The sequence below is a fragment of the Schistocerca serialis genome, chromosome 4 (genome assembly GCF_023864345.2).
Source record: "Schistocerca serialis cubense isolate TAMUIC-IGC-003099 chromosome 4, iqSchSeri2.2, whole genome shotgun sequence".
In the NCBI taxonomy this organism is placed as follows: Eukaryota; Metazoa; Arthropoda; class Insecta; order Orthoptera; family Acrididae; genus Schistocerca; species Schistocerca serialis.
The window spans coordinates 606322722-606350345 of NC_064641.1; the positions used below are offsets into that span (position 1 = coordinate 606322722).

At 42.9% G+C, this 27624-nt stretch overlaps 1 long non-coding RNA gene across 1 annotated transcript in view; it reads right to left on the bottom strand.

Moving 5' to 3' along the window:
- The window catches only part of LOC126475410 (uncharacterized), a 39099-nt gene that overhangs the window by 709 nt on the left and 10766 nt on the right, over positions 1-27624 (bottom strand). Inside the window, exons 2-3 of the long non-coding RNA XR_007586720.1 lie at positions 7731-7801; positions 6212-6258 (exon numbers count right to left, since the gene is read on the bottom strand). This is a non-coding gene — a long non-coding RNA (uncharacterized LOC126475410). The remainder of the gene's footprint in view (positions 1-6211; positions 6259-7730; positions 7802-27624) is intronic.

Here is a 27624-nt window from a genome sequence, read left to right on the forward strand (position 1 = left end):
CCTGGCAACGGGGGTCACCGAGCAAAAGACAAAAGTTGGCCTCCTCGTCCACGACTGTCGCAATTCCAAACCCACCAGAAAGTTGACCACAGCCTGTCATTCACAGCCCCTCCATTTTCCTTCCCCCCACCTAGCTCTACACTCCTCTCTCTCCATTTAACCTCCCCGCTCCGCCACACACACACACACACACACACACACACACACACTCTGCGCCATCGCACTGTCCGCACTTAGGTAAAATGGTACATTATCCAAGGACAAATTTTTCAGAAACATGGTTTATTTTTTATCCCAGGCTAACTGAAATACTGCCTTATCAATATATTCTCTGATATACAAATACTTAAGACAAATCTGCTTGCAATAAAATTTGCCGTAAAAAATGCTCACCAGCCACATAAAATCTAAATGAAAATCGAAATTAAAATTTTAGCTATATAACATCTGTTTTCAGTTAGAATAAATACATTGAGAATTGCTTAATTACCTCTCATAATAACGTTACAAAACACGTAATACTGTATTGCAAAAATACTACAATTAAAAAATTATTTTCGATGTCCCGTGTCATTTTATATTCTGTCAGTGGTGAGATCTGCCCGCAGAAAGCGTTTTTCTTGCTGATTTACGTGAAAGTTTGCTGTCCTGGGTGCTGGACTGCTTGCGAGTAGCTTCATTGCTACCGGCGTGTGGTTCATTGGAGAAGGGTTTTGATTCCTCCTTGTGAATGTAAAGTGTGTAGTTAGTGAACTAATACTTTTCAATTTAAAAATTAATTTCATAGTTTTTATAACTGGAAAACCGCCTCTTAATTCAGAAATATTTATATTTAGTGCTCTTTCACTTCTGACGACCATGTCACACTGTACCAGATAAACGTTGTTTTTTGTTGCATAATGTATTTTTCAATTATTTTTGTCTTGGATAAAGCAATTTTAGCTTTCCATACAGTCAGTGGTACCAGTACATACATGAGGATGTTTGGTATACGTCAAGGGAATTATCTTTTTGCTAATAGCATCTCTGACAAGTCTTGTACACGAGACAGATTCAATACCTTCCCAAACCACTCACACATGTTGGAAGCTTCGTAAGATAATATCACGTACGGAATCTGTTTCTGCTAGCACCTTCCTGTCTACAGATCCAATTATCTGATATTCAAGTGTAAATGAAGATTGATGTTTGATATGGGAAAACGAAGTAAATGATCCACACTTTCTGGAGGATTGCCTGAATCATCTTTCATTATTTTATCATATCGGACGAGTTAACTTAACCCGTAGGAGTTTACTGATGTGTTACATCGCAGCAAATACTGGTGAGCCAATGTATATTGGCGAGCTGCTTCATAGCATGTTTAACCAGCTTTGGGCTCGTCAAGTGCTAAACCCTCTGCCAGGCACTTAAATGTGATTTGCAGAGTATCCATGCAGATGTAGATGTAGAAGTAGGTTTCTGGAAGCATGCGCCACCACATGTCTTCGGAGAGGCGGCGCAATTCTCATAAATTACGACCGATTCTACATCTACATCTACATGGTTACTCTGCAATTCACACTTAAGTGACTGGCAGAAGGTTCATTGAACCATTTTCATACTACTTCTCTACCATTCCACTCTCGAATGACGCGTGGGAAAAACGACCATTCTTTCCATTCGAGCTCTGATTTCTCTTATTTTATTATAATGACAGTTTCTCCCTATGTAGGTGGGTGTCAACAAAATATTTTAGCATTCGGAAGAGAAAGTTGGTGTCTGAAATTTCGTAAATAGATCTCGCCACAAAAAAACCGCCTTTGTTTCAGTGACTGCCACCCCAACTCGCGTATCATATCAGTAACACTCTCACCCCTATTGGGCTATAACACGTAACGAGCTGCCCTTCTTTGTACATTTTCGATGTCCTCCGTCAATCCTACCTGGTAAGGATTCCACACCGCGCAGCAATATTCCAGCAGAGGACGGACAAGTGTAATGTAGGCTGTCTCTTTAGTGGGTTTGTCGCATCTTGTAAGTGTCCTGCCAACAAAGCACAGTCTTTGTTTCGCCTTCCCCACGATATTGTCTATGTGGTCTTTCCAATTTAAGTTGCTCGTAATTGTAATTCCTAGGTATTTAGTCGAATTGACAGCCCTTAGATTTGTGCGATTTATCGTATACCCAAAATTTATCAGATTTGCTTTAGTACCCATGTGGATGACCTCGCACTTTTCTTTGTTTAGTGCCAATTACCACTTTTCGCAAAATATAGAAATTATCTCTACATAATTTTGTAATTGGAATTGATCGTCTGATGATTTTACTAGACGGTAAATTACAGCGTCATCTGCAAACAATCTAAGAGGGCTCCTCAGATTATCACTTAGATCATTTATGTAAATCAGGAACAGCAGAGGGCCCATGGCACTACCTTGCGGAACGCCAGCTATCACTTCTGTTGTACTCGATGATTTACCGTCTATCACTACGAACGGTGACCTCTCTGAGAGGATATCATGAATCCAGTCACACAACTGAGACGATACGCTATACGCTTGCAATTTGATTTATAGTCGGTTATGAGGAACGGTATCAAAAGCCTTTTGGAAATCTAGAAAATTGAAATCGATCTGAGGTCTCTTGTCGACAGCACTCATTACTTCATGGGAATAAAGAGCTAGCTAGCCGTGTTATACAAGAACGATATTTTCTGAATCCGTGTTGGTTATATATCAACAAGTCATTTTCTTCAAGGTGATCCATAATGTTCGAGTACAGTATATGCTCCAAAATCCTACTGCAAATCGAGGTCAGTGATATGGGTCTGTAATTCAATGGGTTACTTCCATTTCCTTTCTTGAATATTGGTGTGACCTGTGCTTTCCAGTCTTTAGGAACAGACCTTACGTCCAGTGAGCGGTTGTTTATGATTGCTAAGAAAGGCACTTTGTGTCTGCATACTCTGAAAGTAACCTGATTGGTATACCATCTGGACCGGAAGACTTGCCTTTCTTAAGTGATTTGAGTTGTTTCGCAATACCTGAGATATCTACTTTTATGTCACTCATGCTAACAGCAGTTGTTTGTGAGTGAGGAGCTGGCGCCAGATAGCGCCCCGTATGTGTTTCATCGGGTTCAGATCATGTGGGTGTGTTGGCCAAGACATCAATGTGAGGTCACTGTAATTCTGTCAAACCAGGCTTGTACTATTCTGCCTTTAAGGCATGGACAGTTATCCTAATGGGAGATGTCAAGCATGAGGGGACGAAGGAGGTCTGCAGTAACGTTCACGTTGACCACTGCTATCAAGGTGTCTTCAGTTACTGCCACAGGGCTCACCGGCCTTTGTCCGTGACTCGCTGCATGTTTGACCAGCGATTCACCTGGACAACGGCTTATATGTACACGACTCACTGCCTCGTGATTCATGAAATGTGGTGCGCCCGACAATACGACATCTGTGCCTTGATCTTAGCTCCAGTCTCGGAAATTCTGTCCACAATCCAGTCGTTATTGTCAATGTTATCGGGTCAACTCGCAAATACACACGGATCGTTCTATGTTCAGCAACGTACGCGGGACGGTGCGCTCGTAAACACTTGCGTCTGCAACAGTATTGTTCTCTCTCTTCACTTGTGCCACAGATCACCGAAAATCCTGCTTTATAGAGATTGCAAGCCTCCAACTACCAAGAACTCTGACCGATATCTACATAGATACTCCGCAAGCCACTGCGCGGTGCGTGGAGGAGAGTACCCTGCACGACTCGCAAACAGAGCGAGGGAAAAACGATTGTCTCGGTTTCTCCATACGAGGAAAGTTAAGGTAAGGAACGTGCAGGTCCTGCAAAGAATCGGACAGGAAAGGAATATGCGGAAAACACAAGGAGAATGAACAGGATGACAGGACATCTGTTAAGGCATCAGCGAATGACTTCCATGGTACTAGAGGAAGTTGTAGAGGGCAAAAACTGTATAGGAAGACAGAAATTGGAATACATCCAGCAAATAGTTGTGGACGTAGGTTTCAGGTGCTACTCAGAGAAGAAGAGGCTGGGACAGGTGAGGAATTAGTGGCGGGCCGCATTAAACCAGACAGATGACTGATGACTGAAAAAAATATATATATATATGAAAAAGGAGCGGTAATTTCTGGTCTCTTATCTTCGTGGTCCTTACACGCAATGTATGTTGGCGGCAGTAGAATCGTTCTGCAGTCCGCTTCAAATGCCAGTTCCCTAAACTTTCTAAATTGCATTTCTGGAAAACAACGCCACCTTACCTCCAGGGATTCCCATTTGGGTTCCTGAAGAATCTTCATAAAACTAACGTGTTGTTAAAATACACCGGTAACAAATCTAGGAGCATTCCTTTGAAGTGCTTCGATGTCTTCCTTCAGGCCGAACTGGTACGAATCCCAAACACTCGAGAAGTACTCAAGAACAGGTCGCATCATCGTCCTATACTCGGTCTCCTTTACAGGTGAACGACTCTTTCCTAGAACTTTCCGAATAAACCGAAGTCGACCATTTGCCTCACCTACCACAGTTCTCACGTGCTCGTGACACTTCATGTCGCTTCGCAACGTTACGCCAACATATTTTAACGGCTTGACTGTGAAAAGCAGGACAACAGTAAAACTGAATCCGAAAATCACAGGTTTGTTCTTCCCACTCACCTGCATTAACATATATTTTCTACATTTAGAGCTAGGTGCCATTCATGAGGTGGCCATTCAGCGTCTTGTCGTTTGTTCGTGATTTCACCGTCCTTATATATTTTCCATATATGTTATGAGGAAGGCCAAACAAAGGTTCCGTTTTATAGGCAAAATAGAAGATGCAAAAATCTACTAAAGACATTTCCTGCACTATGTTTCTCTGTCCTCTGCTACAGTAATGCTTTGCTTACCAGATGGAAGTTATGGAGGGCATCGAAAACTTGGAAGATAGGCAGCACGTTTTGAACTTCCGCGAAAAGGGAGAGAGCCTGTTATAGATTAGATGGTCGAACTGTGCGAAAGTATCCTGTTAGGGTCCACCTGTATAGGGAGCAGTGATCGTCGTAAAAAAAGAGAAATCAGAACTCACACAGAAGGAATTAAGCGTTCGTTTTTCGGGCGTGTTTTTAGCGAGTAGAACGGTAGTGAAATGGTTCGGAAGTAGGTCGATGAACTCTCTGCCAAGCACTTAAGTTTGAATAGCAGTGTTGTCATGTAGATGTAGAATTAGATGTAGATCACTTAAGGAACACGACCAGCTTCGCCTGAGCTGGTCCCCAGGGACAAGACCATGGCCATGAACCATTTGTTAAAGTCGCTTTGGTCAGTGACAGTTCCCAATTGCGGCTATCAGCATAACATCAATTATTCCCCAATTGTCTCCGTTCATCTTATATGCTTTCCTTGCGTGTCACGCGACTGCAAAGTCACGATGCTGCACTCAGTGGTCTCATTAGCTGTATACCACAGAGAAAAAAGCAGTGCTTTTAAAGTGCCTTCACTTATTATGTTAGCGACTTTTCCTGTCATCAGCGACATACGTTACCTTTTATTTTGAGGAATTACATACTTTGGAGATCACTGTGCTTATACGGTCCCTAACGCAATTCATTTAACACTGAATGGCTGTGGACAAGTAGTTCAATGACGGAGTAAAATTAACGTTTCCAGAACGAGACTTTCACTCTGTAAATGAGTGTTCATTTTCTATTTTTTTAAATAAGCCTGGATGTTTCAAAACTAATGTAATTTAAATACAAGATAGCTCTGCCTTTTCAACGAATGAGGGGATTGTTTTTTGCTAATGTTAATGACAGGCAATATGCTAAGACACTAAGTTCAAAATTGCTTTCTTCTCTTAAACTGCTGGGTTTTATCTTTCCTTCAGCTTTTTCATACCTTTGCTGCTGCACATAGATAACTCAGAAATCTCAGTATTCACCCATTTCAGTCATTTCGAATTCGAATAAACATGTTCAGTCTCTTACTACCTTACCACAAAATACGCCCTCTAAGACAACTAACAACTTTGATATTAAACAGCATTAAGTTACACGGAATACTGTACTCGTTTTTCTTTAATTTTAGAATTTACTGGTTTAAAACAATATAGTTAATACAAACATGTGTCATTCTTTGACCTTTTGGAAAATATTATTTTGCCTCAGGTCTCTTAGCAGATACGCTCTTTTTAAAATCAGGGTCAGTTACATATTGTGGTACTTACTAATGGAGTCACTAGGAGTGGATGTAGAAACCAATACCAGTCGAAATCTGTAAAGAAGACGTACATCATTAAAGTCAGTTACTTTCTGGTGTAACGAACGAGTGTTATGGCAAAGTGCTTCATTATACGTAATACGTTGTCCTATTTTTTACGCGTATTCGTATTACAGCATCAATAACTAATATTTCTGTAAAAGAAAGTAAAACAGTAGAAATAATTATACTTTACTGAAGTAAGTGGTGAAAATCCTTTGATTTTTAATAGTAAAAATACTCGTTTTTGCAGTAACAGTCGTGAAAACGTGTTCACTTTGCTTTGAAAATAGAAATCTATTGCTTGAGTTCAGCATATCTGTAGCGTCGTCAGTGGGTTTTACTAAACATCTGAATTCCTTTGAAATTTTTGATTAGTTGCGTTAAAGTTTGGGAAAATAATTTCAAACTTTTTTAAAATTGTAACCGCTGTAATCCTTTTAGGTCAAGTAGTAATTTCACTGGGTTCATATACTTTTGTTTGTTTTTTCTACGCATCACGTGTCGGATGGCGGTTGAAATTTGTTACAGTTACTTAAACCGTATATGTTTAGACATTTTTACTGATATTAACGTTCTTGAGGAAATCAAGCGCTGGTCCGTAGATTTACTTACGACACACAACGTTTCGCTCCCATCTTCGGTGTTTATTTTCATAGGGGCCTTAGATATACTTCCGATTTGTAAAGTTGCTCATTACTGTCTACAGTTAACGTTCACTGCTACGGATATTCAGTGCTACGGCTAGAAATGTGACTGTGCTCGAAACGTGGTGACTGGCAGTAGGACGTCATGTGTGATATGCGTGTCTCTTCTCATTAACTCTGTGGCGGTTTTCAAAAGGTTATGAATGTCTGGGCTGCTTGCGGATTTGCAGAGGATTCGAGACAGAGCGGCAAAAAATACTTTTGCTGAGTAGGTCGTGACCGGTGTACAAGACCGCAGGCTCTGTGAGGGGAGATTCTAGGAAGCGAGGTCGGGCCCGAATTAACAGGGTGTGGCCGCAACTGTCGCCACACAACGACTGCTGATGACTAAGGACCGTATTCGGACTCCCGCGTGCGGGAATCGGGGATGACTTTTCCATGTGTTTCTGTCTTTCTTGAAGATTAGTATCTGCCGCTTGCAGATATCGCAGGTCACTGTATGTCTACACCGCGCAGCTCAGCACATCGCAATCTTACTTACGGTGAGCACCGGCAGAATAGTTACATTCATTTCACATTTGTGGGATCCAGGACGATGTCGTGCTTCTTCTCATTTGTACCCGTAATAAATGTGTCGTCTTCTGGATCTTTTATCACCAGCCTCCAAACACTGTTCCAATCTATTATTAGTTGTCATTGAACATCAGAAGTGACTAAATTATTACGAGGGCAAGAAGTAATAACTGATAGTAGTCATGTTACTGCACAGTGTTCACTAGGCTTATCGAAATTATTTCTTGAGGAAAATCAATCTATAATGATAAAGAATTTTATGCTTACCAGTGCGAGAGCAGAAACGAGTCCAATGCGCACCATGCTGCCTTCACCTGACTGAACGGCGCCAGACATCACTGTAGGGAGAGAAAACTTTGAAGCATAAACTGTTCTCATTTTACAACAATCACGAGTTTTTTAGTGGAAATGTTTGTGGAATGGAAATTCCAGGCAGATTAAAACTATGTGCAGGACCAGTACTCAAAACTGCTGCCCGCACCTTTCGAAAGCATGTAGTCTACCAACTGATCTACACGAGCACGACTCCCGACCATTGGTCATTACTTTACTTCCACCAGGTACGTCATCACCTACGTTCCTTGGTTCGAATTCTAGACGCACACAGTTTTAATTAAGCAGGAAGCTTCATATCAGTGCACACTCTGCTGCAGAGTGAAAATTCATTCTGGATATTTCTAGAAGCTTTTAATGTTAATGGTGAATTAGAAAGAGAAGCAAATTATCACTACGGTCTAAAACCTCTAGCAGGCAGCCAAAATACGGTTTAGCAAGTAAAGGAAAGGGTGGAATGGAACTCGCGACTTCGTATCCACATCGTACAATGCATAGCACTGGTGTTTCCTCTGACTCTTTCTTCGTCATCTTTCTTCTTCAGACAGATCGGTTCTGTGCAGATGTAGCATGGCATCATTTCAGTCTCTGTCGATTAAGACCTTGAGTTTTTTTATATTTAATTTATAATTTTTTAGGTGCACTACAGTACCAAATACTAAAGCATTGTCATAGATCGTACAATGTTGCCAGATAGAATTCTTAGTGATTTATTGTCGCCCTACGACTCGAATTACAAGGACATTGCATCTACACGCCATAACAGATTTCGTCGAGATTTTTGAAACAGGCAGGGATTGGGCAGAAATGAAAGCGACAGATATTGTAGCTCCAGACATACATCGAGACTAGAAAATAATGTATTGATAATGATTAGGCACTAGACGAAATCTTGATGCCAAAAAAAACCTGCAAAAAGAAGACAACTGAATGCTACCCTCTATAATTTATAAAACATATCAGAGTCACTGAGTGCACCCACTTTCCTAATGGAAGGTAACCTGATGATTTCTAAGGTTTGTATAGATTTAAATGTCAGGAAGTCGTTTCTGAAAGTATTTGTATGGAGTGTAGCCATGTATTGAAGTGAAACACGGACGATAAATAGTTTGGACAAGAAGAGAATAGAAGCCTTTGAAATGTGGTGCTACAGAAGAATGCTGAATATTAGATGGGAAGATCACATAACTAATGAGGAAGTATTGAATAGGATTGGGGAGAAGAGGAGTTTGTGGCACAACTTCACAAGAAGAAGGGATCGGTTGGTAGGACATGTTCTGAGGCATCAAGGGATCACCAATTTAGTAGTCGAGGGCAGCGTGGAGGGTAAAAATCGTAGAGGGAGACCAAGAGATGAATACACTAAACAGGTTCAGAAGGACGTAGGCTGCAGTACGTATTGGGAGATGAAGAAGCTTGTAGAGGATAGAGTAGCATGGAGAGCTGCATCAAACCAGTCTCAGGACTGAAGACCACAACAACAACAACAAATAGAATACTCAGTAAGTAATATAGGTGGCAAGCATCATTTAAAGATACACGTCTTTATATTAAAAAATATTTGATATTTAGAGCAGACTTGTTCGTTTATTGGATTTGGAGATTCGAAAAATATATGCTTAGAAATTTCAAAATCTTTTTTCAAATTTGGGGGCCGATGGCAAGAAAATTTGAGGTGCTGGACGAGAGGGGAAGGTTTTTCACATGACCATTTTCTGTCAGTAGATTCTCTTTAAACCTAACAGTGAAAAATCTCCCTGTTCGAGCGATATACTCGGTGGGACGTTCTGTACAACTACTATTGTAGACACCTGACTACTTGACCTAGAGAATAAGTTCCTGATAGGGGAAGGGTGTGACGCATGGGAGAGCCCTTCGAAAAAACAATATGAACTTTAGTATGTCGAAATATCTCAGCCATGTTGGATGAAAAAGACCCAAGAAATTGGATAGCTACACGAGTGCTTTCGCACACCGCAGACGCAAGCGAAGAATTAGTGAAGAAATCATCGTCTACAAGAGATATGTGGATGATAATTTGATTATTTTCAGAGACACTCGTGAAGAGACGGAGTCACTGATTGAGGAGTTTAATCACTTGCGCCCTAAGTTAATTCTCACTTTTCAGTTCGACTTGCAGGTGTGATGACTGAACAAGAGAGTTTTCATAATTGTCCGGTTTCAGTTCGAATGTGCCAAACTGTTTAATTATTTGCGCTCACTTACACTATTCCTACTCTGTAGGAACAAGCATGGGTTTCGAAAAAGACTGTCGTGTGAAACCCAGCTCGCGCTATTCGTCCGCGAGACTCAGAGGGCCATAGACACGGGTTCACAGGTAGATGCCGTGTTTCTTGACTTCCGCAAGGCGTTCGATACAGTTCCCCACAGTCGTTTAATGAACAAATTAAGAGCATATGGACTATCAGACCAATTGTGTGATTCGATTGAAGAGTTCCTAGATAACAGAACGCAGCATGTCATTCTCAATGGAGAGAAGTCTTCCGAAGTAAGAGTGATTTCAGGTGTGCCGCAGGGAAGTGTCGTAGAACCGTTGCTGTTCACAATATACATAAATGACCTTGTGGATGACAGTGGAAGTTCACTGAGGCTTTTTGCGGATGATGCTGTGGTATATCGAGAGGTTGTAACAATGGAAAATTGTACTGAAATGCAGGAGGATCTGCAGCGAATTGACGTATGGTGCAGGGAATGGCAGTTGAATCTCAATGTAGACAATTGAAATGCGCTGCGAATACATAGAAAGATAGATCCCTTATCATTTAGATACAAAATAGCAGGTCAGCAACTGGAAGCAGTTAATTCCATAAATTATCTTGGAGTACGCATTAGGAGTGATTTAAAATGGAATGATCATATAAAGTTGATCGTTGGTAAAGCAGATGCCAGACTGTTGTGTGATGTCCTTGGGTTAGTTAGGTTTAAGTAGTTCTAAGTTCTAGGGGACTGATGACCATAGGTGTTAAGTCCCATAATGCTCAGAGCCATTTGAACCATTTTTAGGTGCCAGACTGAGATTCATTGGAAGAATCCTAAGGAAATGCAATCCGAAAACAAAGGAAGTAGGTTACAGTACGCTTGTTCGGCCACTGCTTGAATACTGCTCAGTAGTGTCGGATCCGTATCATATAGGGTTGATAGAAGAGATAGACAAGATCCAACGGAGAGCAGCGCGCTTCGTTACAGGATCATTTAGTAATCGCGAAAGCGTTACGGAGATGATAGATAAACTCCAGTGGAAGACTCTGCAAGAGAGACGCTCAGTAGCTAGGTACGGGCTTTTGTTGAAGTTCCGAGAACATACCTTCACCGAAGAGTCAAGCAGTATATTGCTCCCTCCTACGTATATCTCGCAAAGAGACCATGAGGATAAAATCAGAGAGATTAGAGCCCACACAGAAGCATACCGACAATCCACGAGCAATACGAGACTGGAATATAAGGGAGAACCGATAGAGGTACTCAAGGTATCCTCCGCCACACACCGTCAGGTGGCTTGCGGAGTATGGATGTAGATGTAGATGTAGATTGCTCAGAAGGTTCCTGTGATCTTCGGCCTGACATGGCTGCTTGTCCTGTTCCAGAGGTTGCCCCTCAGTCTGCAAGATCCGGGCAGTCGCAGAGGGTGGGCTTACTGGTAGTTGGGAGCTCCAACGTCAGGCGCGTAATGGGGCCCCTTAGGGAAATGGCAGCAAGAGAGGGGAAGAAAACCAATGTGCACTCCGTGTGCATACCGGGGGGAGTCATTCCAGATGTGGAAAGGGTCCTTCCGGATGCCATGAAGGGTACAGGGTGCACCCATCTGCAGGTGGTCGCTCATGTCGGCACCAATGATGTGTGTCGCTATGGATCGGAGGAAATCCTCTCTGGCTTCCGGCGGCTATCTGATTTGGTGAAGACTGCCAGTCTCGCTAGCGGGATGAAAGCAGAGCTCACCATCTGCAGCATCGTCGACAGGACTGACTGCGGACCTTTGGTACAGAGCCGAGTGGAGGGTCTGAATCAGAGGCTGAGACGGTTCTGCGACCGTGTGGGCTGCAGATTCCTCGACTTGCGCCATAGGGTGGTGGGGTTTCGGGTTCCGCTGGATAGCTCAGGAGTCCACTACACGCAACAAGCGGCTACACGGGTAGCAGGGGTTGTGTGGCGTGGGCTGGGCGGTTTTTTAGGTTAGATGGCCTTGGGCAAGTACAGAAAGGGCAACAGCCTCAACGGGTGCGGGGCAAAGTCAGGACATGCGGGGACCAAGCAGCAATCGGTATTGTAATTGTCAACTGTCGAAGCTGCGTTGGTAAAGTACCGGAACTTCAAGCACTGATAGAAAGCACCGAAGCTGAAATCGTTATAGGTACAGAAAGTTGGCTTAAGCCAGAGATAAATTCTGCCGAAATTTTTACAAAGGTACAGACGGTGTTTAGAAAGGATAGATTGCATGCAACCGGTGGTGGCGTGTTTGTCGCTGTTAGTAGTAGTTTATCCTGTAGTGAAGTAGAAGTGGATAGTTCCTGTGAATTATTATGGGTGGAGGTTACACTAAACAACCGAACTAGGTTAATAATTGGCTCCTTTTACCGACCTCCCGACTCAGCAGCATTAGTGGCAGAACAACTGAGAGAAAATTTGGAATACATTTCACATAAATTTTCTCAGCATGTTATAGTCTTAGGTGGAGATTTCAATTTACCAGATATAGACTGGGACACTCAGATGTTTAGGACGGGTGGTAGGGACAGAGCATCGAGTGACATTATACTGAGTGCACTATCCGAAAATTCCCTCGAGCAATTAAACAGAGAACCGACTCGTGGAGATAACATCTTGGACCTACTGATAACAAACAGACCCGAACTTTTCGACTCTGTATGTACAGAACAGGCAATCAGTGATCATAAGGCCGTTGCAGCATCCCTGATTATGGAAGTTAATAGGAATATAAAAAAAGGGAGGAGGGTTTATCTGTTTAGCAAGAGTAATAGAAGGCAGATTTCAGACTACCTAACAGACCAAAACGAAAATTTCTGTTCCGACACTGACAATGTTGAGTGTTTATGGAAAAAGTTCAAGGCAATCGTAAAATGCGTTTTAGACAGGTACGTGCCGAGTAAAACTGTGAGGGACGGGAAAAACCCACCGTGGTACAACAACAAAGTTAGGAAACTACTGCGAAAGCAAAGAGAGCTCCACTCCAAGTTTAAACGCAGCCAAAACCTCTCAGACAAACAGAAGCTAAACGATGTCAAAGTTAGCGTAAGGAGGGCTATGCGTGAAGCGTTCATTGAATTCGAAAGTAAAATTCTATGTACCGACTTGACAGATAATCCTAGGAAGTTCTGGTCTTACGTTAAATTAGTAAGTGGCTCGAAACAGCATATCCAGACACTACGGGATGATGATGGCATTGAAACAGAGGATGACACGCGTAAAGCTGAAATACTAAACACCTTTTTCCAAAGCTGTTTCACAGAGGAAGACCGCACTGCAGTTCCTTCTCTAAATCCTCGCACAAACGAAAAAATGGCTGACATCGAAATAAGTGTCCAAGGAATAGAAAAGCAACTGGAATCACTCAATAGAGGAAAGTCCACTGGACCTGACGGGATACCAATTCGATTCTACACAGAGTACGCGAAAGAACTTGCCCCCCTTCTAACAGCCGTGTACCGCAAGTCTCTAGAGGAACGGAGGGTTCCAAATGATTGGAAAAGAGCACAGATAGTCCCAGTCTTCAAGAAGGGTCGTCGGGCAGATGCGCAAAACTATAGACCTATATCTCTTACGTCGATCTCTTGTAGAATTTTAGAACATGTTTTTTGCTCGCGTATCATGTCATTTCTGGAAACCCAGAATCTACTATGTAGGAATCAACATGGATTCCGGAAACAGCGATCGTGTGAGACCCAACTCGCCTTATTTGTTCATGAGACCCAGAAAATATTAGATACAGGCTCCCAGGTAGATGCTATTTTTCTTGACTTCCGGAAGGCGTTCGATACAGTTCCGCACTGTCGCCTGATAAACAAAGTAAGAGCCTACGGAATATCAGACCAGCTGTGTGGCTGGATTGAAGAGTTTTTAGCAAACAGAACACAGCATGTTGTTATCAATGGAGAGACGTCTACAGACGTTAAAGTAACCTCTGGCGTGCCACAGGGGAGTGTTATGGGACCATTGCTTTTCACAATATATATAAATGACTTAGTAGATAGTGTCGGAAGTTCCATGCGGCTTTTCGCGGATGATGCTGTAGTATACAGAGAAGTTGCTGCATTAGAAAATTGTAGCGAAATACAGGAAGATCTGCAGCGGATATGCACTTGGTGCAGGGAGTGGCAACTGACCCTTAACATAGACAAATGTAATGTATTGCGAATACATAGAAAGAAGGATCCTTTATTGTATGATTATATGATAGCGGAACAAACACTGGTAGCAGTTACTTCTGTAAAATATCTGGGAGTATGCGTACGGAACGATTTGAAGTGGAATGATCATATAAAATTAATTGTTGGTAAGGCGGGTACCAGGTTGAGATTCATTGGGAGAGTGCTTAGAAAATGTGGTCCATCAACGAGGGAGGTGGCTTACAAGACACTCGTTCGACCTATACTTGAGTATTGCTCATCAGTGTGGGATCCGTACCAGGTCGAGTTGACGGAGGAGATAGAGAAGATCCAAAGAAGAGCGGCGCGTTTCGTCACCGGGTTATTTGGTAACCGTGATAGCGTTACGGAGATGTTTAATAAACTCAAGTGGCAGACTCTGCAAGAGAGGCGCTCTGCATCGCGGTGTAGCTTGCTCGCCAGGTTTCTAGAGGGTGCGTTTCTGGATGAGGTATCGAATATATTGCTTCCCCCTACTTATACCTCCCGAGGAGATCACGAATGTAAAATTAGAGAGATTAGAGCGCGCACGGAGGCTTTCAGACAGTCGTTCTTCCCGCGAACCATACGCGACTGGAACAGGAAAGGGAGGTAATGACAGTGGCACGTAAAGTGCCCTCCGCCACACACCGTTGGGTGGCTTGCGGAGTATCAATGTAGATGTAGATGTAGAATTGATTCGTAACAGAGGATGTATTGCGGTTTCTCTCTTGTATGTTCCGTCTACGAATATGTGCCGTTAGTATGATTCCAGCAAGTGTGTCGGTGCAGCATATATTAGTTAACTGGCGCTTTTGTGACCGAGAGAATTCGATGTACATTCGGGAGGACGATGGTTCAATCCCCCGTCCGGCCATCCTGATTTAGGTTTTCCGTGATTTCCCTAAATCGCTCCAGTTAAATGCCGGGATGGTTCCTTTCAAAGGGCACGGCCGTCTTCCTTCCCCGTCCTTCCCTAATCCGATGAGACCGATGACCTAGCTGTCTGGTCTCCTTCCCCAAAACAACCAACCAACCAATTCGATGTACAAATTTTCTTCAGACGACGGCATCTGCTGTGACACTTGGAAAATCGAAGCCCGTGGGTACGGAACCGCACGGATATGGTCGCATGTTTTAACGTGCTGGTCTGTTGGATTGTGCCAGACAAAGAGGTCTCTAATGGAACCTAGCTCGTTCGGTTTGACGGCGAAATTTAGCCAAATCTTGGTATATTATACAGACTTCGAATTATGTAAATACCGATAAAGAAAAATGGATACGCGTTTTGTCTCACCCTTCTCTAAAGATATCGTCAGCGGCAGCTTAGCTTCCCACCAAATGTCCGTTTCCTCTGCATGGCGTGATTAAAGTGACAGGAATTTGAAACCCTAGCTAATGTCAATCGCTGCCTTCCCGTCATATAGCTCACGGAATTTTGCCTAATATAAACATTGTTATACCCAATGTGTCAGAAATGAATGACTAATACGTCCGAACTGCGGCGTCTCGAGTCTTATTGGTGTATTTGTTCACTGAAATTTCAATATCAGAGATAAGGATTGTATCAGTGTTGAAGAGCTTTAAACATTGTGAGAAAAGTATAACTTCTCAGCAGATCGAAAATCCGTTAAGGTGCTCCGTATCGTGTTTTACAAGAAAATGGACATCACAAAGAAAGCTAATGGCGGCTGTGATGATCGCAGAGGACTATTTCATTTCCATGCGTTAAGAGAGAGGAAAATTGATCTTTTTGTTAAACTGTTTTTCCTTGAAGTCCCACAAAAGCAAAACTGCAGTGCACTGCGTGGGGTGTAATATCGAGCGCTGCTACGCTTCACACAGGCAGTCAGTTAAAATAATCAGTGCTCACCGACCGAAAGACGCAGCGCCATTGATGAGAAACCCAAAGAGTCTGCTGCCTGTTGCACACAACCTCAAACGAAAGCTAAGATCTCGACCAAGGCGAGCAGCAATGTCGCGATACGATAAACCGCTATCGCGATAGGCTACGATCCGACCTTTATCAAAGTCAGAAACTTGATGGTACGCATTTCTCCTCCTTACGCGAGGCATCACAACAACGTTTCACCAGGCAACGCCGGTCAACTGCTGTTTGTGTACGAGAAATCGGTTGGAAGCTTTCCTCATGTCAGCACCTTGTAGGTGTCGCCACGGCGCCAACCTTCAGTGAATGCTCTGAAAAGATAATCATTTGAAACAAGATCTCTTCGCCCCTTTGGTTCAGCTCAAAAGTTGGTTCCTTAAAACACTTGAGATGAATATCTACTCGTTCTGTGTCGTTAGCTTCGTCTAAAACGAACTCGAACTTAACGGCTGGTTTAGAAACTTTTTCGTCATAGAAACCGGAATTGATATTGCTTGGTTAACTTTGATATTGCACGGGGTGAGGGAAATATTCGGTTTGAAATAGTTATTGTGATTTAATCTTCGATGCAAATAACACGTTTTCTTCTCCATGCCCTGAGGTGATTTTACACCAATTCTACAAAGAGGGCTGCAATGACCAATATAGACAGCTTACATTTCTAGACGGTGCAGCGCTATTTAGAGGTTGCTGCAGGATATGTGTGATTCACTGAAATGTTGAACTGTCATCGTTTATGCCAGCGTCCAGCAGAGTTTCAGAATGTTCTTTGCAAAGCTTTCCACTTTAACATTTCTCATCCTACGTGTTCTAGAAGGTCACTGTTGTCTTTGCGTGCAGTCTTTGACAAAAGTTTCTGTCCCCCGGGCTCTACCTCAAGATTGAGCAGCCAATACAAGTCACTGCACTAAATGTACATAATGTGTGTAATGTGTATTTCCAAAATTCATATCTCGAATGCGGAGATTAGAGTAAGATTAGTAACCCAGTAAAAATGAAACATTCTGGGTGTTGGATCTTGTAATGTTGGATATCTGACTGTCTTAGGGTGGATAAGAAATGCAGGAGCTTAATTAAAGATATAGAATGGGTCCGTAAAGTAAATTAGAACAAAATATTTCTGGCCACACAAATATAGGATAATATCAACACCAGGGAACGAATAATGCTTCTAGTAAAATTGAAGAGAAATATTAGTTATTGCCATGAAATTATGTAGCCAAGTGCTCAGTTATTTAGTTAACTAACCCCTTTATTTGCTCCTTCGAAATAGTACATTTAAATCTTATACAGATTATTACAAAAGTGTTCGACTTCTTGTCAGTGTCAGTTCCAACAACAAAGGGACAGATGGAGAGAGAGAGAGATATGAATGCTCTTAATCGATTTAAAACTACCTTATTAGAAAAGAAAATACTGTAAATCAAGGAGGTATATGGACAAATTTTCTTCGAACCTATGGTACCACAACATACGAGATTATGGCGTGGTGAATTAGAAAATCAGAAATCCCACACAGGAATGTGATGTGTACCCAGGAGACGATATATCAGTATGTAAAGAAGTGGGATATTGAAATTTTCGGGAACGGTTATGTGCTTTGAAGATACTGCGGTAACGAATAACGTAGTAGGCCGTTAATTAAAAGACAAACGGGCATCACTATGAAGTGTAATCACAGAAGATGGACGGTCAGTTATAGGTACAGTCGGACACTGAACTGCAGAGCTCCACTGGTAAGGAGATGTGGAACTACCAACACACGGCCAAGTTACACCGCTGGGCATTAAAATTGCTACACCAAGAAGAAATGCAGATGATAAACGGGTATTTATTTGACAAATATATTATACTACAACTGACATGTGATTACATTTTCACGCAATTTGGGTTCATAGATCCTGAGAAATCAGTACCCAGAACAACCACCTCTAGCCGTAATAACGGCCTTGATACGCCTGGGCACTGAGTCACACAGAGCTTGGATGGCGTGTACAGGTACAGCTGCCCATGCAGCTTCTACACGATACCACAGTTCATCAAGAGTAGTGACTGGCGTATTGTGACGAGCCAGTTGCTATGCCACCATTGACCAGACGTTTTCAATTGGTGAGAGATATGGAGAATGTGCTGGCCAGGGCAGCAGTCGAACATTTGTTGTATCCAGAAAGGCCTGTACAGGACCTGCAATATGCAGTCGTGCATTATCCTGTTGAAATGTAGGGTTTCATAGGGATCGAATGAAGGGTAGAGCCACGGGTCGTAACGCATCTGAAATGTAACGTCCACTGTTCGAAGAGCCATCAATGTGAACAAGAGGTGACCGAGACGTGTAACCAATGGCAACCCATACCATCACGCCAGGTGATACGCCAGTACGGCGATGACGAATACACGTTTCCAATGTGCGTTCACCGCGATGTCGCCAGACACGGATGCGACCATCATGATGCTGTAAGCAGAACCTGTATTCATCCGAAAAAATGACGTTTTGCCGTTGTGCACCCAGGTTCGTCGTTGAGTACACCATCGCAGGCGCTCCTGTCTGTGATGCAGCGTCAAGGGTAACCGCAGCCATGATATCCGAACTGACGGTCCATGCTGCTGCAAACGTCGTCGAACTGTTCGTGCAGATGGTTGTTGTCTTGCAAACGTCCCCATCTGGTGACTCAGGAATCGAGACGTGGCTGCACGATCCGTTACAGCCACGCAGATAAGATACCTGTCATCTCGACTGCTAGTGATACGAGGCCGTAGGGATCCAGCACGGCGTTCCGTATTATCCTCCTGAAGCCACCGATTCCATATTCTGCTAACAGTCATTGGATCTCGACCAACGCGAGCAGCAATGTCGCGATACGATAAACCGCTATCGCGATAGGCTACAATCCGACCTTTATGAAAGTCAGAAACGTGATGGTACGCATTTCTCCTCCTTACACGAGGCATCACAACAACGTTTCACCAGGCAACGCCGGTCAACTGCTGTTTGTGTACGAGAAATCGGTTGGAAGCTTTTCTCATGTCAGCATCTTATAGGTGTCGCCACGGCGCCAACCTTCAGTGAATGCTCTGAAAAGCTAATCATTTGCATATCACAGCATCTTCTTTCTGTCGGTTAAATTTCGCGCCTGTAGCACGTCATCTTCGTGGTGTAGCAATTTTAATAGCCAGCAGTGTACATGCGTACCTAGTACACGTCACGGGAATCAAGAATTCATATGGACTAAATAATATTAAGAGATCCTTGAGTTAGTTTTCTAAATTTCTTGTTTGTAATTTTAACAGTGTAAGTTTTCTTTCTTAACTGTCTCAGAACAATATACATAGACTTTTTCAGTTGCACCTCTTACAAGCCATAGAATATGTTTACAACTTATGTACCCGAATCTTAGAACTCGGAAAAATAAAATACCACAAGTAAATGAATGAAACAACTCACACTTGCAGTTTAAGAAGTTCAGCGTGTGACGTAGAGTGCAGTCAACACTTGATAATAATCTGAGCAGGTGCATTGTGTTACATACGACTAAGGGAACGGTGGCAGACCTATCCAGAGTCCGTCACCCGCAGTCGAGCACTGCTGACGGAATACGGCAGTCCAAGGCGACGAAGCCGCGCGCGATTAGCCGAGCGGTCTTAGTCGCTGCAGTCATGGACTGTGCGGCTGATCCCGGCGGAGGTTCGAGTCCTCCCTCGGGCATGAGTGTGTGTGTGTTTGTCCTTAGGATAATTTAAGTTAAGTAGTGTGTAAGCTTAGAGACTGATGACCTTAGCAGGTAAGTCCCATAAGATTTGACACACTGTATATAGGCTGTTTAGGTTTTTTTATTGGTAACGCCACCTCTGTATGAAAATCACTGGCTGTGCTGTGTGCAGTCTGTGGCTGCTTTGCATTGTTGTAATACTCGCCATTGTAGTGTTAGGCAGCTGGCTGTGAACAGCGCGTAGCATTGCGCAGTTGGAGGTGAGCCGCCAGCAGTGGTGGATGTGGGGAGAGAGATGGCGGAGTTTTGAAATTTGTCATGACCTGCTATATTTATAAATGATGATATCAAGGTAAATACATTGTTTGTTCTCTATTAATATCTTTCATTTGCTAACTATCCCTATCAGTAGTTAGTGTCTTCCATAGTTTGAATCTTTTAATTAGCTAGCAGTAGTGGCGCTTGCTGTATTGCAGTAGTGGAAGTAAAGAAGATTTTTGTGAGGTAAGTGATTTAGTGATTTTTGAAAGGTATAGTTTAATGTTAGTCAGGGCCATTCTTTTGTAGGGAATTCTGAAAGTCAGATTGCGTTGCGCTAAAAAATATTGTGTGTTAGTTTAAGCACAGTCATGTATAATTGTTCAAAGGGGACGTTTCAACACATTTGACCAAGGCGATGAATTCAATTCCAGTTATTGGCCCCAAGGCTGCACCTTGCACTTTAACAAGACCTATGAGAGCTTTCGTACTGCTTGTTGGGACTGCAGCCGCCTATCTTATACAAAAATGTTCAAATGTTTGTGCATTCCTAAGGGACCAAACTGCTGAGGTCATCGGTCCCTATACCTACACACTACTTAAGCGAACTTATGCTAAGAATGACACACACACCCATGCCCGAGGGAGGACTCGAACCTCCGGCGGGAGGGGCCACGCAGTCCGTGACATGGCGCCTAAACCGTGCGTAAACCGCAATCCGTTACGGTCGCAGGTTCAAATCCTGCCTCGGGCATGGATGTTTGTGATGTCCTTAGGTTAGTTAGGTTTAACTAGTTCTAAGTTCTAAGGGACTAATGACCTCAGCAGTTGAGTCCCATAGTGCTCAGAGCCAAACCGTGCGTCCACTCAGCGCGGCCTATCCTATGCAGAAGGTAAGTGCGCTAGTCATTGATAGGTGACGAAGCTTCTCGTGTACCTGGATCACTGGGCGATAGGGAAGTCCGATGTAAGACTTGGCATGTTTGTTGAGGGATTTGGAGGTAATTCGAAAGACTACTGTCGATTGCGCAATATGCGTCCGACTCTGTATCACTGTTCACGTCCCAACTATTGGCAGCTGTCGCCTGGATTTGCTGGTCATTCTTGACTGATCATGAGAGGAGTACGAGCCTCGCACGTGGAATGGAAAGTTAATTAGAGATTTGAAGCGTTGTTCCTACAGCGATCATGCTCCTCAACAGTCCATGGGCGACTTAGGCCAGGGGCTCATCAGATTCTGTGACGCCCATAGTCGCATATTCCCCATTAAACTTTCAGTCGAGCAGAAGAAATAGACAGAGAGAGCAGGTAAATTGAGGGTAGTATACATGTTGTGTGCTCGTGTTGGGTTTGTAATTTTTTAAGAGATCAATTATGTATAGTTTCTATTTATTTGCAGACGAGTAAAAAGGAAGAGAGGAACACTACATTGCTTAGGTCTGTGAGCCATTATGATGAGGTACGAAAGTTAACGCTAATGCTAATACTGAACCAGAAGTAAATATAGGCATGAGTGGTTTGTTTCAAGACAAAACTGTTGATTATTTAATGCCGTAAAGAATACGATCATAACTGGAAGCCATTATAAATTCTGAATGCTACATAAATGTGGTGAAAATAAACGTCCAATACGGTAATCCGTTGCTTTAGTGCCCTACCAGTCTCAGGGGCCGTAGTGTCAGAATGTTTGAAGTAACACTTGGTGAATGCTGTGCAAAAAAAAAAAAAAAAAAAAAAATGCATGGGAATGTAGTCCGGCTGCTTCTCAGTGCGAGATGACACGCAGTGTAGCAGAGTGTAGCAGAAAAATTGTTGGAATGTGCTCGGTCCCCAAAACAGCGACCCTTACGTCTGGTGGTCAGACGGGGCTGACCGGAATCTCGATGACGAGTGTCCCTATCTTCAATTTCCCATACAGTCCAACATCGGGCCACAAAATGGAAACCCAGCCGTGTCTTACCCGACTACATCGTATCTCGATATCCATCACAGCTTTAACTCCACATATAAGACTATTTACGCCCCTTATGTACCCTAAGAGGCCTGTTAACGATACTAACACGAACAACACTAATCCACTTTGGTCACAGAGAACTGCAACTCTAATAATTTACATAGCCACCGCCAGCCGCCGTGGCCGAGCGGCTCTAGGCGCTTCAGTATGGAACCGCGCGACCGCTACGGCCGCAGGTTCCAGTCCTGCCTTGGTCATGGACGTGTATGATGTACTGAGGTTAGTTAGGTTTAAGTACTTCTAAGTTCTGGGGGACTGATGACCTCAGATGTTGAGTCCCATAGTGCTTAGAGCCATTTAAACACAGCCACCCATGGTGTATACGTGTACGAAATTACATTGACATCCTACTATGTCTTATGAGTGCTTCAATTTCTTTGCCAGGAAGTGTAAATGATACAGGAATTAGAACACGGGCGGGCACTGCATTAATAGGTAAATATATGCTTATGGAAAATGTTCTTGATCACGTAGTATACCGAGTCATGAGGGCAACGTCTCAGACTTTCAAGTAACACACTAGAACTGTTCCTTTTCTATAAGGCAAAAATAAATAGAAAAAGGCACCAGATAAAGTAAAATAGTAACAGCACTAGTTACTATGGGCTATGTTTGTCGTCATTGGAAGTCAGGCGGTGGAGATTAATGTTGTTGTTGTTGTTGTTGCTCTTGTGGTCTTCAATCCTGAGATTGCCTTGATGTAGCTTTCCATGCTACTCTATCCTGTACAAGCTTCTTCATCTCCCAGTACCTACTGCAACCAACATCCTTCTGAATCTGCTTAGTGTATTCATCTCTTGGTCTCCCTCTTCGATTTTTACCCTCCATGCTGCCCTCCAATACTAAATAGGTGATCCTTTGATGCCTTGGAACATGTCCTACCAACCGATCTCTTCTTCTAGTCAAGCTGTGCCACGAACTCCTCCCCAATCATATTCAGTATCTTCAGATTTGTTATGTGACATACCCATCTAATTTTCAGCATTCTTCTGTAGCACTACATTTCGAAAGCTTCTATTCTCTTCTTGTCTAAACTATTTATCGTCCATGTTTCACTTCCATACATGGGTGCTCTCCATACAAATACTTTCAGAAACGACTTCCTGACACTTAAATCTGTACTCGATGTTAACAAATTTCTCTTCTCCAAAAATTCTTTCCTTGCCATTGCCGGTCTACATTTTATATCCTCTCTACTTCGAGCAACAGCAGTTATTTTCCTCCCCAAATAGCAAAACTCTTGTACTTCTTCAAGTGTCTCATTTCCTAATCTAATTCCATCACCATCACCCGACTTAATTCGACTGCATTCCATTATCCTCGTTTTGCTTTTGTTAATGTTCATCCAATATCCTTCTTTCAAGACACTGCCCATACCGTTCAGCTGCTCTTCCAGGTTCTTTGCTTGTCATCGGCAAACCTCGAGGTTTTTATTTCTTCTCCATGGATTTTAATACCTACTCTGAACTTTTCTTTTGTTTCCTTTACTGCTTGCTCAATATACAGATTGAATAACATTCATAAAATGAATAATACCGTCAATATAATGGACTATGATGTGTTTATAGGAGCTATAGATTGCCTTATTTATGTACCAGGTTGGTAAATTATTTCTTATATGATTCGTATGTATCAAGATAATGACGATTTTGATTAAAGGAGTGTAAACTGTACAGAACTTAATAATGATATTTGTGTGACTGTGTCCCAGTTATAGATAAGACGTATTTTAAACTCTATTACTAATAATATTATAATAAGACATAAAGAAATTATACACACTGGCTAGGAGCGGACTTTGATTGAAATGAGCAGGGAAAGTTTAAAATTTATGCTAGGTCGGGATTTGAAGCTAGGTCCGCTGCTTATTAGGCGGATACTCTGACCAATGAGCCATACGGACGTAATGGTCTTTTCAGCTCCACGGACAACTCTATTGTTCCTCCCGTCGGACTCAAATTCTCTACTACTTATGTTGTGTCCCTTGCCCACTATACTCATTATTTGCGGCATTTTTTCGATTCCCGTGAGAGTTCGAGTTTGGTATGCATGTGCACTGACGACATCACTGGTCGTATCACCATAATCATATGTCCGAAAGAACAGACGTCGTGATCGTTAAGAAAACCGACAAACTGCAGGTCGGATTCCTGACTGGAAACGGAGGAAGAAAGGTCCTTTGAACATGTCCTGCAATGCATCGCTTGCAACGTTAGATGCAACGAATGTCAGTTCCTCTGACGACGTGTCGTGTGTTCCTTGTGTCTCGCAGGCTGTGCCATTGACGCAGTGTATTGTAAGCAGCAGAATGATCCGGAGCAAGCCGATGGTGTCTGTGTACGGCCAAGCAGATGGAGACGGTCGAGAGGCAGCGCGGTTATACCAGAGCAGGTACTCTCTCAGACACCAACCCCATCACACAACATTTCAAGCCCTTTTTGCACGTTTGTGTGTTAATGGGTCTTTTCAGATAGACGAACGTGCAGGGAGGTGGCGGAGATTCCAGGTAAGTGGCCCGCAAATATGGTGTAAGCCAAAGTACGATTCTGCGTTTCCCGCATGACAACCACTACTAACTCTGTCACCTGCAATCCCATGGAGGCCACTTTGAAAATTTATTATGACGAAAATGCGATGCAGCTCTGTGCCATATTCTGGAATGATTTATTGTCATTGCACTCACACCGTACACTTCCAGCCACAAGTTCATAGGATCTATTGTCCACCATTTCCAGTCAGCAATCCATCCCTGCAGTTTGACGATTTAATTAATGTTCACCCTGTAAGTAAATATTATAATTCTTTGCAGCCCCACACTCAAAAGGTTTCCATTTGGACACTGTGACACTCTTCCAAAAGCCACAGAAGACAGGCAGGTAGTGTTCAGCTGATGTGTTTACTATTTCTGACAGCTGAGGGACGCCCTCGAGCTCCAAGCCTCTAAGACACTTCATCAACAGATTAATGGCATTAACGTTTCAAACGAAAAGGATTGTTGTTAAGCTGCAGCCTTCTCGGTGGCTCGAGGACACATACAAATACCTGAAGAAATTCTCAGCGGTTTGCACAAGAAAATGCGGCATGTAAGCACCTAGGGTATCAGTAACGAACAGTATAATGTGGCACAATTGAGTACGATACGGAAACGACGTCATACTTCCCACGTCATGCACTAGCAGCCATATAGAGACTATTCAAGCACGTTTAGTACACTATTCGTAGACAGGCAGGGGTGGTTACCCAGCATCATATTTAAATGCATGACTCTGAAAACTGAGAACACCACTGATAAAGACGATACGGCGGGAAATTTAACGCCCTGGAGTAGAGAGTGGGGGAATGTGAACAAACTTGGGATAGATCAGATCCTTCAGAGATCAATCTGGGCCTCTTGAGGATTCAACGATTTGGTGAATCCAGGCAGCGACCACTCGAACTTTGATTGAGAGATGACTGGAAGTCCCATCTGACCTAATTCTAGCGCCGGACAAGAGATTGTTTCTGTGTATTCTCGTGCGCCGTGGTATTTCATTTGCCTGTTATTTTGGATAAAGAATTCTCACTCTGCTTTTTAGAGTCATGTCAGTCTATTTTTATTAAGTTTTCAGACTTTGATTCTTGCATTAGTTCTAGTGTCTGTTGTCACTTTGTCTCATCCTCATTTTCAATTCAGTGTCGGATGGTCTTCGTTAAGGTCCGATGCCCAAATATTTAAGCGTTCGACTGTGTTCCCACGTCTGAGCTCAGCATCCAAACATAATATTGACACACCCAGCGAGGACTATAGCACCGCGTCAACCAGTAGGCAGTTGTTTAACCTTGACAACGCTTAGGCGGAAGCGCGAGACAAGGAACAAGGTAAGCTGTCTTAGGCGCTGCTTCAAAAGCTGCGATACGGGAAGATGAAAGATGCGGGCTCTCAATCAATAAGCGCGAGACTCCAGAGGAGACCCAGCCGGACATGGAAATGTCGCGCCGAACTCACACCAAATATCCGCTGCCACCGTCATGTGGTTAGATAAAATTGTTATTCAACTCCCTACCTGTCCAATTACTGAGCAGCGTCTATGGCCACCTAAATCGGTCTTGATTCTAATTCTGTATGAGGTTTGTGAAGCATGAGATTTAATGCGAATTTATTTTGCTCTTTCATTTTGAATTTCTCCCATTTTGCACCCAGCACGAGCCCATGTCATTACCGGTTCCTCATTTTACTACATTTTAGCCCCCAGAATGAAGCCATACCATCCTTAATTTGAATTCTGTGCAAATTACTTTCTGAAACATGCCACCATGATGAGAATAAAATTTACGAGTTTCACTGATACACGTTGTATCAGTGAGTAATTATGGTGATAAATGTGTACAGAATTTGCTTCTACACTCGCAGATTTTGGTATAGTCTTAATGAAACAAGAATCAACAAGACATAATGCACCAATTAAGTACAGAGGAACTGTAGCCCAATGAAAATATGAATGCAAGCAACATGAGTAACAACTGGTAATGTGATTGTGGTAGGAAATTTAGTGTTGGTAGTACTAGCTGCACACTCGTTTCAGTTTAGAGCGTACAAAATTACAATGATTTGCCACCACGTCTTTGTTTCAAAGACGTTTGTAGCAGAAATGATAACTACTTTCTCCAGAAAGTATACGGTAACTGTTGTTGTGGTCTTCAGTCCGATGACTGCAGCTCTCAGCTCTCCATGCTAGCTCAGCACATGCAGGTCTCCTCATCTCTACATAACTGCTTCAGCGTACATCAGTTTGGTTCTGCTTGCTATATTCAAACCTTAGACTCTAAAATTTTTGCCTCTCCCACTCCCAACGTATCCTTCCATTAGCGCACTGGCAATTTATTGATGCCTCAGGCTGTATCCTATAAATCCCTTCTTTTAGTCAAGTTGTGGGATAAATTTAATTGTTTTCCAAATTGAATCAATACCTCATCATTCGTTATTCGATTTACACATCTAATAGAAGCATTCTTATGCAGGCACGTCTACATTGCCTACCGTCTGTATTTCACTTTCACACAAGGTTACACACCAGACAATTACCTCAGCTAATACTTAATAATTTTAAATTTTATATTGGACGTTAATATAAACTGAAGAGCCAAAGAAACTGGCACACCTGCCTAATATCGCGTAGGGCTTCCGCGAGCACCGAAGGGCCACGACAGTACGTGTCATGGACTCAGCTAATGCATGAAATAGTGCTGGAGGGAACTACTACCATGAATCCTACATGGGTGTCCATAAATCCGTAAGAGTGCGAGACCTCTTCTGAACAGCACGTTGCAGGGCATCCCATATATGCTCAATAATGTTCATGTCTGAGGAGCTTGGTGGTCGGCTGAAGTGTTTAAAGTCATAAGAGCGTTCTTGGAGCCACTCTGTAGCAATTTTGGACGAGTAGGGTATCGCATTGTCCTGCTGGAATTGCTCAAGTCAGTCGGAATGCACAATGGACATGAATGAATGGATGCGATCAGACAGGATGCTAACGTACGTGTCACTTGTCGAGACGTATCAGGGGTCGCATATGACTCCAACTGCACACGCCCCACACCATTA